Here is a 10,579-nt window from a genome sequence, read left to right as displayed (position 1 = left end):
AGCGGTTAAACACAACCCTGCCTCAGAGTCCGGATTGCAGCTGAGAACAAGACTCACTGGCCAGCTGAGAAGACGACCCTGCCCGCTAGGACAATGGAGAGTCCAAGGGTATTGGAGCCCTTCCAGCCATCAGAGCCCCACACCTGGGAAGACTACGTCGAACGCTTCGAGTTCTTTGCAGTGGCTCAAGGGATCACCGATGCCAGCAAAAGAAGGGCCACATTCCTGAGCTACTGTGGGCCTGAGACCTTCAAGCTGGCCAAGGCATTACTTGCTCCAGCGAAGCTGAGTGAGACATCTCTCAAAGATATTCTTGCCTGCCTAACAAGCCACTTGGCGCCTACTGAGACCAAGATGGCCCGGCGGATGGAGTTCCATAAGAGGCAGCAGCATGCTGGGGAGTCTGTATCCACATTTCTGGCTGAACTCCGGAAGCTCGCTCAGCACTGCGGCTTCCAAAATCTGGAAGAGACTCTCCTGGATCGGTTTATTGGTGGTCTGAGCAGCAAGAAAGCCAGAAGACGCATCGTGGCTAAAGAAGAGGTTACCCTTGCTTCAGCCTTGAAGGAGGCCACCGCCACGGAGAATTATGAAAGAGAGGAGTTTGATGCCAGTCGCAAGGCCACTAAGCCACAGATAGAAGTTGCGCATACCATGGACGAGCTAGAGGCTACTCCGAGCCAGAGCCCAGTCCGTGGGGTCGAGTTGGTGCGTCAGGCCTGCACAGTGCACAAAGATCGCCGAGGCAGTTGCACAGGTTGTGGCGGAAACCATGAGCGGAAGAGTTGTCGTTTCAGGGATGCTATGTGCCGGACGTGCGGAAAGACGGGTCACATCGCCAGGGTCTGTAGATCGGCGGCGTCGGGAGCGACAGGAGCACCTAGACTGGAGCATCGCAGACTGCCCACAGCACCTCGTTTTCTAAAGGACTGCCACTACGTAACGGAGATCAACGGGAGGGCCGTGCAGTTCCCAGCGCAAGGCAAGGCACACGTCAAGGTGAAGATTGAGGGTCAGCAGTGCGACATGGAGGTGGACTCCGGATCTGCATTCACCATCGTGTCGGACCAGACTGCAAAGACATTCTTTCCCAGGGGTAAGTTGCCCCCTCTGGAGCCCTTCCCGGCAACCTTGCAGTCGTACTCAGCAGGCCGCATCCATGTTATGGGAATGTGTGCCGTGAGAGTACAGTTCCGGGACAAACAGGCTGTACTCAAACTGGTGATTGCGAAGGGCAGTCGCCCCAGTCTCCTGGGCACTGACTGGTTCCCCGCCCTGGGACTGAGTATCTCAGGGCTTAATTCAATCCAAACCTGCCCTGAGATGAGCGAGGCATTATGCAAGGAATTTGCTGGTCTCTTTAATGGAAAACTGGGTTGTTATAAAGGGCCCCCAGTTGACTTTGAGTTGGACCCCGGGGTGGCCCCAATCCGACTCAAACCAAGGCGAGTGCCATTTGCACTGCAACCCAAGATCGAGGCAGAGCTGGATAAATTGGTCAAGCAGGGAGTTCTCTCACCCGTGGACTCTGCTAAGTGGGAGACTCCAATCGTCACGCCCCTTAAAGCAAATGGGGAAGTCAGGATATGTGCAGATTACAAATGTACTATCAATAAGGCACTCAGGGGAAACTCATACCCCATTCCAGTCATATCACATCTGTTGGCTAAACTGGCTGGGGGCAAGGTGTTCGCCAAAATTGACCTGGCACAAGCTTACCAACAGCTGCCAGTAACCCCACAATCAGCGGAAGCACAGACTATTGTCACACATAAAGGGGCGTTCAGAGTTAACAGATTACAGTTCGGAGTTTGTGTGGCCCCAGGGATTTTTCAAGGGCTCATGGAACGCCTGTTAAGGGGTCTGCCGGGGGTCTTGCCATTTTTTGATGACGTTTTGATTGCTGGAAAAGACCCACAGGAACTGGTTGCGCGTGTCCGTGCAGTGTTGCTCAAGTTCAAGGAGGTGGGGTTGCAACTGAAAAAAGAAAAATGCAGTTTTGGGGTGCCAACTGTGGATTTCTTGGGGTTTAAAATTGATGCATCAGGCATCCACCCCACAGATGCTAAGATTAAGGCCATCATCGAGGCACCACGACCACAGAACAAGACGGAGTTGCAGTCATTCCTGGGACTTATTAACTTTTATCATTCATTCTTACCCCAGAAAGCTTCGGTAGCTGAACCATTACATAGACTTTTGCAGAAAAAGACTGTGTGGCGATGGGGGCGGGAGCAGCAGAAGGCTTTTGACTCCTTGCGAGAAATGCTGAGTAGCAGGAGCGTCCTTGCTCATTATGATGAGTCGAAGCCGCTGGTCCTGGCATGTGATGCCTCTCAATACGGCCTGGGGGCTGTGCTGAGTCATAGGGAACCGGATGGGTCGGAAAAGCCCATCTCTTTCTATTCCCGTACGTTGTCACCCACGGAGCGCAACTATGCTCAAATTGATAAAGAGGCACTAGCGATTGTGTCAGGAATCAAAAAGTTCTATGATTATTTGTACGGTCGCCATTTCTCCATTGAAACGGACCACAAACCACTGTTAGGGTTGTTCAACCCAAACAAACAAACGCCACAAATTCTCTCCCCCAGAATGTTGCGTTGGTCAATATTCCTGAATGGGTTCCAGTACACCTTGACCCATGTGCCGGGGAAACAGTTGTGCCACGCTGATGCGCTGAGTCGATTGCCCCTTCCTGGCGGGAGCAATGAGGATCCTGCTCCGGCGGAGCACATTATGATGCTAGAAACACTTCCGGGGGCTCCTGTAACAGCTACTGATATAGCTGAGAAAACGAGGAAAGATGCTGTTCTCTCCCGTGTGCTCACTTGGGTGGGGAGGGGGTGGCCAGGTGGTCCGCATGAAGAAAAATTCAGGCCTTATGCGACAAGGCAGCACGAATTGTCCATGCATAAGGGTTGTCTCCTATGGGGAGATAGGGTGATCATCCCAGCACCACTGAGAAACAGGGTTCTTGAGACGCTTCACATGGGACACCCAGGAATGGTCAGGATGAAGTCGCTAGCCCGATGTTATGTGTGGTGGCCTGGAATGGACCAGAACATAGAACAATGGGTACGAACATGCAAGGCATGCCAAGAGGTGCGGCCAGAAGTGGCCAGAGCACCAGTCCACTGGTGGGAGCAGTCCAGGACTCCCTGGAGCCGGCTGCACATAGATTTTGCTGGGCCATTCCAAGGGAAGGTCTTTTTGGTTATCGTTGATGCATATTCCAAATGGTTAGAAGTGGCAATGGTCCCTAGCATGGCATCAGCTGCCGTAATCAAGGTGTTGAGGCAGCTGTTTGCAACCCACGGGTTACCTGAGACCATTGTATCAGATAATGGGGCAGCTTTTGTATCCCAAGAATTCAGGGCATTCTTGGCTGATAACTTCATAAGAGGGGTCACATCCGCGCCCTTTCACCCATCCTCCAATGGGCAGGCTGAGCGCATGGTACGAACAGCCAAAGAATCCATTGCGCGCTTAATGGAGGGTAACTGGTCGGCTCGCATTGCACGAATGTTATTTTTGCAGCATGCGACGCCGTGTACTGCGACGGGCAAGTCGCCAGCCGAGCTGCTCTTAGGTAGAAGACTGGTAACGGTGCTGGATTATGTCCACCCAGATAAAATGCCAAACCGTAATTCAAGAGCAACCCCCCAGGATGAAACTGACACAACAAGGTATCTCGCCCCTGAAGATCTGGTCTGGGTGAGGAACTATTCACGAGGTCCGCGGTGGGTGGCCGGTGTGATCACCCGGGCTAGTGGACCTGTGTCCTATTATGTGACCTTGGAAAATGGGCAAGTTTGGAAGAGACATATAGATCAGCTGAGGCGCCGGGCGCTCAGCAGGGAGGAGTCAGATAATTCATCCCTGGCTAATGACGCACAGCTGCAAGACCAGAGTGAAGATGGCCCAGAGGTGCAGTCACCAGGGGCTTCAGCAAATGAACCAGGGTCTGCTAGTCCTCAGGATGACGAGGTACAGGTAGGGGACCCTGAGATGTCTGGGACTCCATCTGTTCCTGACGAAACCCCTATAGCAGCCCCTCCACCACAGGTAACACCCAATCCAGAACCTGCAACACCTGTTGTCAGGAGATCAGGTAGAAGTTGTAGGACCCCACAGTACCTGAGGGATTACGTCTGCTGTGCTCACTAGGGGGGGAGGGGTGTTGTGTATTGAGTCAAAGGATTTTATATCTGTATTATTATTGTCTGTATTTGCATTAGGATAAAGTAACTGCCTTTTGGTTCCAGAGGGTACAGCTACTATTGGTTCATTTAAGCTGCTGTATTTGGATCCTCTGTCTTATTGGTTCCCTCCAAAAGGCAGCACTGTGATTGCCTGATATTGTTCCCTCCAAAATGTATCCCTTCCTAGCCAGTCCCCTGTCCCTATAAATGTAGCCTTCCTGCCCTTACAGTCAGTCTTGTTCACTTTAATAAAGAGCTGTTACTAGAGAACTGTCTCCAGCATGTTATGTCAAGAGAGCTGAAATCACAAACCCCACGTCACAACACTGGGAAAGATTCCTCTCTTCCTGAGACAGCAGCTGCCAGTCTGTGTAGGCAATACTGAGCTGGACAGACCAATCCAGTTTAAGGCATCGCGACCCCAGTGAATGGCGACCCCAGTAAGACTGGGCTGCCATCCTCCAGCTATCCTTCAGGGGTTCTGCACAAAGCCAACAGGGGGAATCTGGTATGCTGAGGGACAAGTCGTGGTTTGCATTTGGGACACGGGAAATTTCTGCCCATTCCTGGAGCCACTCCTTTGCTGCAGCCTTCCTTCTGCAGCTTCAAAGAGCAAAGCCAGGATTCAGTCCCCGGATGATTTGTTTGTAGCAGCGTGAGGGATTGAGAACATTGACTGGAGAGATTAGACTGGTAACAAGATTAGAGAGAGAAATTGAGTGAAATTAGGTAGACTGATGATAAGGATCAGGGAAAAGAGAATTAGGAGGAAGAGCATTAGAAGCTCAGATAAAAGAGGATTACAGGGAAAGCGGGGAGGAAGAAAGAAGTGGGAATCAGTTCTAGGCGGGCAGGAGATTTACTGGGTGTTACAGGGGTTTTCACAGTAGTGCATAAAATGCAGTTTTTGTGTGTCTGTATGAATCAAGCCCTACCCCCAACCCCCCCCCCTGGACTGTTGACAGCAATTCCCCAGCTATTTATTGAATAATCTTAACTGCTTGGGGTGGTTGTCGGCAATAGATTATTGATAATCAGTGTAGTCTCTGTTAGGGAAATTAAAGGAAAATTAAATGGCAGAAAAACAGGGCCTAGGGACAGGAGGGGCTTGGTGCTGCTGGCTAAAAGGTGGTGTGGAGCTCTGCAGGGTAGGGAACAGGAGACAGGAAACACAGGCAGTGAGTGAATACCGGTAGCAGGTCCAGGGCAGAGGCGAGATACAAACTGGGAACTTGCTGATTCGTAGCCCAGCCTCTTGGCCCCAGTGGTATACTGATTTTCATATACAAGGAGGAGACTTGCAAATGTATCAAAATCGGGTCTTCTTATAAGCTGTGCGTGTAGGGTCACCTTCCCGAAGCAACCGTGCCCTGCTCCTCACCTGCTCCTATGCTGTTGCTGTGTCTTGTCTTTTGCAGTCTGAATGTTCACTGTAACTCCTCTACAGCTTCCCTGTTCAGCTCCTGGGTATCGTGAAAGGGAAAGCTTTAAGATTCTTTCCACAATATAAGGGGGCTTGGATTTGGGTCTAGTTGGTTTGTTCATATGTTTATTTTACTATAAACTCTCCCAGCATTCAGGGAAGACAGGCTTGCAAGTCGTCACTGCCTAAACAAATTCTGCATTTGCAACAGGACTATTGTAGCAAGACAGATCTACCTGCCTACCATACCTCCAAACATTTGTCAGTATCTGGAATTAGGACTCAGGTCTGTGGATGGAGGGGGGGATGCATTGGTTCAGGGGAGACACAAGCCCTATTGCACACCCTCCTCAAAACCAAGCAGAGTGTAACCTTCCCCACCACCCGCTCACCGGTCATGTTGTTGTCAAGACACCCGCTCAACACCATCCGTGCCAGAGGAGGCCCAAAATAGAAAAGAATGTTGCTGGGCAGTTTTCCTCCACTGATCTCTTCGGGGGTCGGCAGGGTGGCTGAGTGGCACCTGCTTGTCATAACTCAGGCTGGGGAGGGAGGCTTTTGAGGCTTTGCTTGCCCGAAAGGGGAGGAGCTGGGCAGGGACTGTAGGGATTGCCTTGATCAAGGTGGGGTTCATCTCATTTAGCATTCGGTTGCTCTCCATGTGCCTCTAGAAAGCTCAAAGCTCCGCCTCCCCCACTCATTAGGATACAGAAAAGTCTCAGGAGCCCAATTACAAAGGAATAGAATAATAGAGTTGGAAGGGACCCTGGGGATCATCTAGTCCAACCCGAAAATGCACGATAAGTGCAAAAGCAGTCAATGGACAGGCAAAATGACAGCAATGAATAAGCCAAAGGCCCTGAAATCTCTACTGCTGAATTTTATTAAAATGTCTCAAATGGTCTTATTGGAGGAAAGATGGGATATCAATGTGATAAATAAATAAATAAATAACCTGCACAGAGTGCAGTTTATAAATGCAGAAAAAGCTTTTGACATAGTGATGTGGAAACATTTATTTCAAGCAGTGTATAAAATGCGAGTGGGTTCTACTTATGCCTCCTGGATTAAGTTGATTTATTTGAATCCTACTGCCTCAATATGCATAAGTGAAGCAAATTCAGAAACCTTCACATTACCTCGTAATAGGATCTTTGGCCAAAGCTAATAGACCATAACAAAGGTTTTCAGGGATGAAAAAAGGAATCTAAAACGAAAGCTGTATGATCAAGTACTAATCTCAAAAGATGAGAAGAATAATTTGAACCTCTTTTAAAGACACTAGACAAATTCGGACAAATCTCACGCTATAAGTCAGAGTGGTTTGGCTATCACTTCAAAACATTACAAAATATAAAACTGCATTCTGCCTACAGAAAATATCAGGGGCAAGGCTGGCTTTTCCCAGCACAAAATGATTTTGGAATGCCTAACCATTTGAAAATGTGGTTGGCTGGGTTGCCATTTGTCCTCTTTTTCCAGGACACGCCCTCTTTTTCATGGGAAGAACCATCATAGCAATCCATATTTAAAAGTAGAAGCTGGCAAATATGTCCTCTTTTTCACTCTTCAAAATATTGCAGCACTAAACACCACCGTTACAAAATCAAAACAAAATGAAAATGACTGCAATTAAAAAGTGCACTCTGGAACATCAGTTAAACTATTCAAACTGGGGTAAGGAAATGTGTTAATTGAATTAAGAGCAATTATAAAAGGCCTTGTCAAAACATACCATCAAGTTGTGTGTGATGTGGAGGGACAGTGATGTGGAGGGACAGAGGGGCCTCCTTTCATTCAGTAAATTCAGGTACGGTGTATAATAAGCAACTTAGAATCATAGAATCATAGAGTTGGAAGAGACCACAAGGGCCATCCAGTCCAACCCCCTGCCAAGCAGGAAACACCGTCAAAGCATTATAGAATCATATTGAGAATGTTTGGGGCATTGATGGATAGTGCAAATTTTGAATCACTGGCTTTTAGAAACAATAAGCTGAAAGGAACCTCAGGGACAAATGTATAATATAATCACATAATTGGAAACGTCTCAGCACAAATTCCAATAAAGCAGAATGTGGATATGCATAGTAATATATCTTGATAAAAGTGGATCTGGGCTTGGAAGAACACTTCTAAATTTGCATGAAGCTTAAATATATTTTCATATATAAAATCATGGCTTACTGGTATTTTAACCCCCCCCCCCCAAAAAAACTGAACATGATATATGCAACAATAAACAGCCCGTACTGTAGATGCAAAACCCTGCAAAGGCAAACATCCTCCACATCATTTGGGAATGCCCCCTAATCGAAATGTTTTGGGTGCTTGTATTAATAGAAGCAAAATAAAACAAATATTGGCCAGGATCTCCCCAGAGCTCCATTTGTAATATTAATATTTGAATACCTTCTAACCAGGAAATGACAGCCAGCATGTACAGGCAGCAGCAAAATGGTAATCTGCAAAAATGGGGGAAATTCCTCGTCCTCCACAGGGAAATTATTGGCTCTGGGAGGCTCCTAAACTCACAAGGTTGGTGATGAGAGTTAGAGAAGGCAGGAGAATGGAAGGCGTCTCGGCTGAAAAAAATGGAACTTGGTTCTACCCGCATCAGAAGGTGCAAGGGGAATAAAATGTGTATCTGCTTTGTTGTTGTTTAGTCGTTTAGTCGTGTCCGACTCTTCGTGACCCCATGGACCATAGCACGCCAGGCACTCCTGTCTTCCACTGCCTCCCGCAGTTTGGTCAAACTCATGTTCGTAGCTTCGAGAACACTGTCCAACCATCTTGTCCTCTGTCGTCCCCTTCTCCTAGTGCCCTCAATCTTTCCCAACATCAGGGTCTTTTCCAAGGATTCTTCTCTTCTCATGAGGTGGCCAAAGTATTGGAGCCTCAGCTTCACGATCTGTCCTTCCAGGGAGCACTCAGGGCTGATTTCCTTAAGAATGGATAGGTTTGATCTTCTAGCAGTCCATGGGACTCTCAAGAGTCTCCTCCAGCACCATAATTCAAAAGCATCAATTTTGAATTGTATCTGTGTATCTGCTACTTGGAGGCATTTGGGGAAAATTATTAAGTTTAATCCTTAATATAGCAGACTCTGAACAAGCAAGCAGTGTGGGATAAAAAACTTTTATACAGTGAGGGGGGGAAGTATTTGATCCCCTGCTAAATTTGCCTGTTTGCCCTCTGATGAATAAATGACCAGTCCATAATTTTAATGGTAGGTTTATTGTAGCTGTGAGAGACTGAATAGCAACAGGAAAACCCCCAGAAAAAAGTCAGAGATTGATGTGCATTATAATGAGTGAAATAAGTATTTGATCCCATATCAACCAGCCAGATGTCAGGCTACCTAGTATCTTCACTGTATGTAACAAGCTGAGATTAGAAACACCTGCTGTAAGGGAGAGGTCTTACCTGTAATCCCAGCTCGTTACAGTACCTGTACAAAAGACACCTGCTGACAGAAGCAATCAATTCAGCAGATTCCAAAGTAGCCACCATGACCAAGACCAAAGAGCTGTCCAAGGATGTCAGGGACAAGACTGTAGACCTGCACACGGCTGGACTGGGCTACAAGACTATTGCCAAGCAGCTTGGTGAGAAGGTGACAACAGTTGGTGCAATAATTCGCAAATGGAAGAAACACAAAATACCTGTCAACTTCCCTCGCTCTGGGGCTACATGCAAGATCTCATCTCGTGGAGTTGCAATGATCAGGAGAACGGTGATGAAGCAGCCCAGAACTACACGGGGGGAACTTGTCAATGATCTCAGGGCAGCTGGGACCATAGCCACCATGAAAACAGTTGGTAACACACTACGCCATGAAGGACTGAGATCTTGCAGAGCCTGCAAGGTCCCCTTGCTCAAGACAGCACATGTACAGGCCCGTCTGCAGTTTGCCAGTGCACATCTGAATGACCCAGAGGAGAACTGGGTGAAAGTGTTGTGGTCAGATGAGACCGAAATCGAGCTCTTTGGCATCAACTCAACTCACCGTCTTTGGAGGAGGAGGAGGAATGCTGCCTACAACCCCAATAACACCATCCCCACCGTCAAACATGGAGGAGGACATATTATGCTTTGGGGGTGTTTTTCTGCTAAGGGGACAGGACACCTTCACCACATCGAAGGGACGATGGAAGGGACCATGTAGTATCGTCAAATCTTGGGTGAGCACCTCCTTCCCTCAGCCAGGGCATTGAAAATGGGTCGAGGATGGGTATTCCAGCATGACAATGACCCAAAACACACGGCCAAGGCAACAAAGGAGTGGCTCAAGAAGAAGCACATTAAAGTCCTGGAATGGCCTGGCCAGTCTCCAGACCTTAATCCCATTGAAAATCTATGGAGGGAGCTGAAGGTTCGAGTAGCTACACATCAGCCTTGAAATCTTACTGACTTGGAGAGGATCTGCAAAGAGGAGTGGGACAAAATACCTCCTGAGATGTGTGCAAACCTGTTGGCCACCTACAAGAAACATCTGACCTCTGTAATTGCCACCAAGGGATCAAATATTGTACTTATTTCACTCATTATAATGCACATCAATCTCTGACTTTTGTCTTCTGGGTTTCTGGGGGTTTCCCTTGTTGCTATTCGGTCTCTCACAGCTACAATAAACCTACCATTAAAATTATGGACTGGTGGTCATTTATTCGTCAGAGGGCAAACGGGCAAATCTAGCAGGAGATAAAATACTTCCCCCCTTCACTGTATATTTAGCTATTGATCCCATCCCTATTTATCGATATCAAGCAAGGGAAGTTATTTGATACTCAAGTGCTATCCCACGCACAGTGTTATATTGCCTTATGAATAATAATAAGAAGAATTGCAATTCCTGCATTGCAAGGCGTTGGACTAGACAACTCTTTGGGACCCTTCCAGGGTTTCCAACTTGAATAAGATATTCTCAAACGCCTTGGTACTCAAACAA

This window comes from Zootoca vivipara, chromosome 17, assembly GCF_963506605.1.
Source record: "Zootoca vivipara chromosome 17, rZooViv1.1, whole genome shotgun sequence".
NCBI classification, from domain to species: Eukaryota; Metazoa; Chordata; class Lepidosauria; order Squamata; family Lacertidae; genus Zootoca; species Zootoca vivipara.
Note: the sequence above shows the minus strand (reverse complement) of the source record.